Source organism: Lactuca virosa, chromosome 9 (genome assembly GCF_052849685.1).
Source record: "Lactuca virosa cultivar CGN04683 chromosome 9, Lactuca_virosa_CGN04683_v6, whole genome shotgun sequence".
NCBI lineage: Eukaryota > Viridiplantae > Streptophyta > Magnoliopsida > Asterales > Asteraceae > Lactuca > Lactuca virosa.
In genome coordinates this window covers 269,065,231-269,074,047 of record NC_136434.1, presented here as the reverse complement: position 1 = coordinate 269,074,047, position 8,817 = coordinate 269,065,231, and positions in this window count along the sequence as shown.

Sequence of the window (8,817 nt, the reverse complement as noted above, 5' to 3'; positions counted from 1 at the left end):
CTAGCCATTACTGCATTTCATGACTATGAAATATGGCAAATGGATGTCAAAACCGCTTTCCTTAATGGAAAGTTGGCTGAGGATGTTTACATGAGTCAGCCAGAGGGTTTTGTCAGTACAGAGTACCCTAATAAGGTGTGTAAGCTTAGGAAATCCATCTATGGATTGAAACAAGCACCTCGCAGATGGAATCTTTTCGTCGATGAGAAGTCAAATAGTTTGGCTTTTTGAGGAGCGAGGATGAGTCCTTTGTATATGTTAGGGCTACTGGGAGTATAGTTAGCTTTTTGGTGTTGTATGTAGATGACATACTACTCATAGGAAATGACATCCCAACCTTGCAGGAGGTTAAGTCCTGGGTTGGGATGTATTTCGCTATGAAGGACCTTGGGGAAGCTGCCTATATCCTAGGGATAAGTATATTGAGAGACAGGAGTAAGAGTCTAATTGGACTTAGTCAGAGTACTTACTTGGATAAGGTGCTGAAGAGGTTCAGTATGCAGGATTCCAAGAAAGGAGAATTACCAATCCAGAGTAACGCCAAACTGAGTAAGACTCAGAGTCCGAGTACAGAGGCTGAGATAGCTGAGATGAGTCATGTACCATATGCTTCCGGTGTGGGCTCAATCATGTATGCTATGACTTGTACTCTCCTTGATGTGGCCTTTGCTTTGAGCATGGTCAGTAGATATCAAGGGAACCCTGGCAAGCCTTACTGCTACGGTAAAGAACATTCTCAAGTATCTGCGAAGGACTAAGGACTGGGTCCTTACCCTTGGTGGCAGTAATGACTTGAGAGTGGCAGGGTATAGCGATGCTAGCTTTCAGCCTGATAGGGATAATTTCCGCTCTCAGTCAGGCTGGGTCTTTATCCTAAATGGAGGAGCAATTACTTGGAAAAGTTCCAAGAAGGAGACGGTAGCTGATTCAACATGCGAATCAGAGTATATAGCAGCAAGCGAGGCAGCAAAAGAGGCGATGTGACTAAAGAACTTCATTAGAGACCTTGGAGTTGTACCAACTATAAAAGAGCCAATGGAAATTTTCTGTGACAGGGAAAGTGCGGTTGCTTTAGCTAAGGAACCAAGGGATCACGGGAGATACAGACACATTGACAGAAAATACCATTTCATTAGAAATCGAATAGAAGAAGGACTCCTCGTGGCAAAGAAGGTATCATCAGATGAGAACCCATCAGATCCCCTCACGAAGGGACTGAGTAGGGTTAAGCATTTACAGCATGCGAGGCGCATCGGGCTGAAGGATGATATTAGTTTTAATGATTAACATTTGATGATTAAATAAAAGTTTTTATTTATTTATGAGTAGAGTGTTACTATCTTATGTTAATCGTTTACTATTGTTTCAACTTTGCATGTCTTGACTTCCAGAATAATTATATTATTCAAACTCTCCACAGTCAGTTATACTTTGGGAGTAGGTATTGAAATAAGACTGTCATGAATTGGGTTTGTATATTGTCTAAGGTGTACTAGACATAGCAATGGTTGCTGCAACATTCATGAGTGCTCATAAGGTCTGAGTATTGGACTCAACCCACGCTCACTTGTATCACTTCATGGAATTTATCTCGAGTAATCGTGAGACGATAATATCATATAAATCTTTAAACCTAGAGATATGAGTTGTTGACTATGAATTGGTTATACATTGATTGTACGAAAACGCATTGGTAACTCGATGTTATAAAACGTGCTTTTGTGCATAATTCAACAAGTAGTCAGTACAAGCATATGAGTCGAAGTTTATATGTTCCTTCTATGATTAGAAGCGATATCTGGGCCCCTCGATGATTTTGTTTTGACCTATGTACCGGGCCCGGTCAGAACCTAATTGATGTATTCAATTTATTTCTATGTCAAACAGATCATAGATCGAGAAACAAATGCTGGACAATAAGTAAGACCATGTTCCATGTATTTTTCTGGCTGATATCTTGAGAGCAGAGGATTATATGATCACTTATCTTAAATGGTGTATCATTATCATCATCTCAGTTCCGAGAGACTTTGAAAGAGCTACGATTGCTAGTCGGATTCTGAAGTCATATCTGCAACTATAGTTATTAGACTTATCCAAGTGGGAGAGTGTTGGATATAGTGTCTAAGTCCATAACTATATTTGGTATGTACTTGACCCGACCCGACATGGTCCATTTGGGTTGCATGGCATTGCAACACTTGGATAGACAAAAATGAGAAAAAGGACACTTAAGGTTTATTAATATATTATAAGTTCTAATTTATTAATAATATTTTTTAATTAGTATTGGTCAAGAATTAATTTAGAATTAATTTGGTGATCAAAAGGAGACTAATTAAATATATGGGGTTGATTGTGTAAATCATCCATTCTTATATAGTGGGCTAATGATCCATGGTTTATAGAGTTGGGCTAAAACCCATAAGGTGCTCCATGGATAGTCCATGGGGGTTATAAACCCATGGATCATGGGAAATGAAAAGCCATGTCAATTAGGGTTTACATGGTGTAACCCTAATTGTGACACAACTATAAAATGACCCCATAAGCTTCTAAAATCAACACTAAGTGTAAGAACTAGAGGGCAAGCCGATTTTGTGTCATAGTGAACTTCTCTCAAGTTATTCCAAGTATTGTGGTGTTGGGTGAAGCATTTGAGGCATCACATTTGAGGTGCTAGGCTCACAAAGACATCAAGGAATCCAAGCTACTAAAAGGTATGTTATTCTACTTGATTTTTGTATTACAAGTTCCCCATAACATGCTAGTTAGAATGTAAACCTTGGAAAAACAAATTTGCATGTATATTAGAGAAAACATAGATCCAAGGTTTCTAGGGTTGCATGTACACCATAGGAGTGTTAGAATTCTCAAAACCAATCACTTGCTTCAGACCATACATAACTTTATCCAGAATATAGCAGTGGTTCAGATATTTCTCGTTTACGAACCCATGTGGTTGTTCCACATAGATTGTTTCTTCTAATTCTCCGTTCAGAAAGGCACACTTGACATCCATCTGATAGACTTCAAAGTTCTTGTGAGCTATATATGCCAAAAAGATGCGAACAGACTCCAACCTTCCTACTGGTGCGAAAGTTTCCTCGTAGTCTATGGCTTCCTATTGGCAATAACCTTTTACGACAAACCGAGCCTTGTTTCGTATCACATTCCACTCTTTGTCAAGCTTACTACAGAACACCCCATTTGAGAACAATAACAGATGCATCCTTCGGAGTTGGAATTAGTCTCCAAACTTTGTTACGTTCAAACTCATTGAGGTCCTCCTGCATTGCTTGCACCCAATCAGAATGATCAAGAGCAATCTTTACATTTTTTGGTTCAATTTTGGATATAAACAAATTGAACATGCAAAATTCCATTTTGGAGAATGGTGCAGTTTGATTCACTTTTTGTTGTGCTCTCGTAAGAACTCCTAAGGATGCTTCTTTGTTTACTTGTGTTTTAGCATGATCTCTGGTCCATTTGGTCAGTGGAGGGTAGTTAGGGTTATAGGATGGATCCAGTTAAGCATTCACGTCTTCAAATTCAGACTAAGCATATGAATCATCATTTGCATTCGCATTCTCCCCCTTGAATGATGGATTTGTCTCTTCGTTTGGAACTGGATTCTCCCCTTGGATTGGACTTTCATGGTTTACTAGAGGAGTTGAATGCTCCCTCTAAGCAGGTGTACTAGGAGTGGAGGTTGATTTAAAACCCTCCCCATAAATAGGAGCATTTGTAGCTTGTGGTTGAGATGAAATGTCAGAAGCTTTCAGAATTGGAGGCTCGTTTTCAACATCCTTCGCAACATCATCAACGATCTTCTTGAGCTCGTCTTCCTTGTTATCAACTGCTTTATATTCCGAAGAGATCCCATTCTCTGGCTCATCAAACAAGTTCATTAATTCCTCATAAAGTTGGAAAGAGGAATTGTTATCGGCTTTTTCATCGGAAAAATTTCCTCTGATTGAGAGTCAGTCTTCTGATACTTCTTTAGATAAGTGTCATCAAAGGTGACACAGTAGGTTTCTTCTATCTTTTTGGACTTTTTATTAAGAACCCTCTATGACTTCGAATTGAATCTTTTAGGATTAGGCTAAAGGGGCCTTGGCGAGGAAGAGTGATATAGGGCAATATCACTCGTAGCCATAATGTGGTCAGCTACCTCAATAGTGGTGAGTCCAATTGACTCAATAATATACATGGGAAGACGACGAATAGGACTGAAAATTGATTGGTCCTTAGAAGGATTCTACCTTTTGAGGTCTCTTGCAGAGAAGAGGTTTGTGTCTTTTCCAATTCAGAGGTTGGCATCCTTGTGAAGATCCGCCAAACATAAAGACCAACACCTTGCCTTGTGAAGATCTGCCAAGCATAAAGAACAACACCTTGCAAATGTAAGTTTTGTCATTCCTTCCTTTGGGGCACCTTTGGATACATACTAAATAAAGTCCTCCTAGAGGATCTACTCATAGTTGACTCGGTTGATAGTGTAGATGCTCCACACGATGTCAAGTAGAGGCTTACCCATGTTGTTTGTGCCTCCTGTTCTTCCTGATAAGCATTGAAAGATGTAGTGAAACACAAATTTCCAGACAACAGGAAATTTGCTCTTCTTAAACTCAACAATCCCTTTGAGCTTGGCTTGGTACCCCATTTGGTACAATGCAGTGTAGACGTCATTGGTACTTGGGATGTAGAACTTTGTTGGAGCCAAAACCCTCAAATTGATGGCGTAAAGGAACTTTTCCTTGGTCAGAATAATGAGGGAATCGTCAATCAATCAGAGACGGATTTCATGGGGTTTGTCGTTGGGTTGAAAAGCTGATAACACACACTTGAACAGAACAGCTTGAGGAATAGCTTCTATTAATGAATCAGATGCACTATATAGAGGATGAGTTGGGAGAAACTTGATCATGATCCTGATTCCATCATTGTAGGAATCATGATCATCGAAAATCCCTCTGTAGTTGCACTAGTTGAAGAGGTAAGATCCTTTATTGGGGAACCAGACCTAGTTGGTCTTGCAGATCCAGAAGCTTTTGATTGTTTCTTCGATACACCGGATTTCACCATTGTTGCTGAAAAAGATTTTACATACTTGCTTGAAAGGGGTTTTTGCAAGAAGGTGAAGAAGAAGAGAGAATTCGTCTATAAAGGTTCAGAAAGCGTAAAGCTTTCTTGAGGAAGAAAAGTGGGTTTTAATACCTCCGGATTTCAAAAACAATTAAGAACAGTTTAATTATAGCTGTTAAAGCTAAAAACATTTGGGTTTTTACCTTTATCAGTTTAAATTAAATTTAATTAAAAAAAATGCTTTTCCAGGGAAATAGGAGCATTTAATGTGTTGCAGGCCCATGATGACACGTCATACAATCGTGGGGTGAGAATGCTTTGGTCCGTTGAATAAAGTGGGGAAGTGGAACGGATGTGACCCCAATGGTTGCTTGATGTGATTGGATGAGTAAAAAGATTTTCAAAAGGATTTCATTTATGGAAAATCGGTTTATTCATCCTTTATCCAAAAATAGGCCTGATTGAGGAAAGTCATTTGAAACGTGATATGAATTATCATATGCGACAAATTGAATGTTGAGGAACGTTTCAACATCATTAAGTAGCACACAATGTCATTTAAAGCATCTATGATGTGATGACTGCAGTTTCATTAATGCGTCGACGAGAGATGAGAACTGAAAACAACATTGATAATAGAGGTTAGAAATAAATGAAATAAGAGACCCAATGAGTAAAATAGATCATATATAACTTAAGTACACAAGGTATACCGAGGAGCAATCTATGAGGTATATACTTCATCAGTGATTCTAGAAAGAAATAATGATCAGTAAAGTGCTTCAAGAATTTAAATTTTGAAAAGAAATGAAGCAACTTTACTCACACCCGAAGATTAATGATGTCTGCGGTAGCTATTCTTTCAAGAAGAATTGTGTGTCTGGATTCATCATCCCCAGCATTTCCAAAAATCCATTACGTTTTGTGGAGTCGAGTGCCTTGGTTAAAACATCAGCAATTTCCTCATGAGTTGGAACAAAGATGAGTTCAATGTTACCTTTGAGGATATGGTCTTTGATGAAGTGATGTCGTAGTTCAATGTGTTTCGTCTTCGAGTGGTCGATAGGATTATGTGAAATGGCTATCGCACTCTCTAAATCACAGTAGATTGGCACGCACAACATCTTGTACCCGTAGTCCAAAAATTGTGTGTTCATCTAGAGAACCTGAGAGCAGCAACTGGATGTGGCCACATATTCTGCCTTTGCGGTTGAAAGAGAGACACAGTTCTATATTCTTGAGGATCAACTAACTAATCTTCCACCCAAAAACTGACATCTTCCCGAAGTGCCCTTTCAATCAAGTCTGCACCCTGCATGATCTGCGTCTGTGAATGCATGTAGACTGAAGTCGTTACCTGTAGGGTACCAGAGTCCCAAGGCCTTACTCCTTTGAAGATACCTGAAGATCTTCTTGACTACGGTCAAGCGATATACTTTAGGATCGGGCTGGTATCTAGCACATAAACCCGTAGCAAACACAATATCCGCTCGGCTTGCAGTGAGGTACATCAATGACCTAATCATTCCTCGGTATATCTCATGATCAACTGACTCTTTGGTAGGGTTAACTGAGATTTTATAGCCGATGGCCATTGGGACCTTTGCCAAGGAACAACTATCCATTGAAAATTTATTCAATAGCTTAGTGGTGTATTTTTCCGTATGGATGAAGATCCCTTGAGATATTTGTATGACTTGAAGTCCTAGAAATAAATTTATCTCTCTAATCATGCTCATCTGAAACTTGCTTGTCATGAGCATTGCAAAATCATCAACCACCCCTTAGTCCATTGAGCCGAAGATGATATCATCCACATAATTTTAAATGAGCATCAAGTGTTTATCATTTACTTGTCTAAATAAAGTGGGATCTATCACACCTATTTTGTACCCTCAGTTGACAAGAAACTCTGAAAGAGTTTCATACCAAACTCTAAGTGCCTGCTTTTAACCGTAGACAGCTTTCTCCACCTTGTAACAGTGGTTGGGAAATTCTGGACTTTCAAAGCCTGCAGGTTGTTGCAGATACACTTCCTCTTTCAGTTCTCCATTCAGGAAAGTGCTCTTTACATCCATTTGATGGACCTTGATATTCTTGTGTGCTTCATACGCTAGAAGAATACGTATAGCTTCCATCCTTCTAACAGGTGCATAGGTCTCATCATAGTCAACACCCTCTAGTTGACTGTACCCTTTTTCAACCAATCGTGCCTTGTTGTGAATCACTGCACCCGATTCATCTAACTTATTCTTATAATCCCATCTTGTTCTAACTACGGTGTGCCTTTTGGGCTTCAGTACTAGCTTCCAGAATTGGTTTCTTTCGAATTCAGCCAATTCTTCTTGCAATTGCTGATATCCAATCAGGCTCCATGAGAGCTTCTTTTGTGGTTCAACCAAAGATAGGAAAGCTGCATAATGACAATGATTAGTTAGTTCTGTAGAGGAACGAGTTTGAATACATGTTGATGGATTCCCAATGATCTGGCATAGTGGGTCATCACTCGTCCAGATGTGTAGACGGATTTGTTGTTGGTCTGCGACTGCACTTGAGGGAATATCCTCTACCTCACATGAGTCTTCGTGTTAACTTGAAGAAGGTAGTTCCCCCACGATTTGAGAGTAACATGCAGATGAATCTTGGATTGGTGGGATTGATTATGCGGTTGGTGATGGAAGTTCCCCCTGGACTGAAGATGGGAGTACCCCCTGAACTGATGATGGTTCCACCGGAACCAACAATGGGTGTTCCCCCTAGACCGATGAGTGATTGATTATCCTTGGATCCGTTGTAGTATTAATATTTTCAATTTGTTCATCCTCAGAATCTTCAGAAACAATTGACTGATTGATCATGTTGTTGATAGGTACCGGAGCAACATCTTCAATTACTGGAACCTCGATGGTTGTGACTTCCAAAGGATTTGATACTTCCAAAAGATTTGAACTTCCCCCCAACCGGCGAGGTGGAAGTATTAACTGAAGTTCCTTCAGAAAGAGTAGGTCCATATACTTATGCATGTTGTTGTTGTGCTACCGGAGACACCAATATTTCTGAAAGATGTGTAGTCTCTGTGGGATTGAATAGGTCATCATAGTTGACTTCAACTATGTTTAATGGACCCAAGGATGGTGGTATATCACTCTCAAGGATGAACTTTGTTTTTGTGAGGGGAGCCGTGTTGCGGACATAATAGTCATCGAATTTGACATCGAAACTTTCGACTATTAGTTTTGTTCGCCTTATGAGAACCCTGTATGCAACCTTGTTTGTTGAGTAACCCAAGAAGATGCCTTCATCCGACTTCGGCACAAACTTGTTGAGATGATCTTTTTTGTTGACCAAAAAACACCTACAACCAAAAATGTAAAAGAAACGTACATTGGGTTTTCGATTGTTTAGACCTTCATACAGAGTCTTGTTGAGGTAAGTTGGCATAGATGCCTTTGCTTCAGCCCAAAAGTAGAGAGGTGAGTTGCCAAAGTTGAGCATGGATCTTGCATCTTTGACCAACGTTCGGTTTCTCCTCTCCACCACTCCATTTTGCTGCAGTGTGTATGCTGCATAGAAGTTATGGTTGATCCCTTTTGATACCAAAAAGCTATTTAACAGCTGATTAGTTAACTCTATGCCACTATCACTTCTTATTCTTCTTACGGGAATTTTGATCTGAAGCTCTATCTCTTTGATGAAGTTGATCAAGATATGCGGTGTGTCTGATTTGAG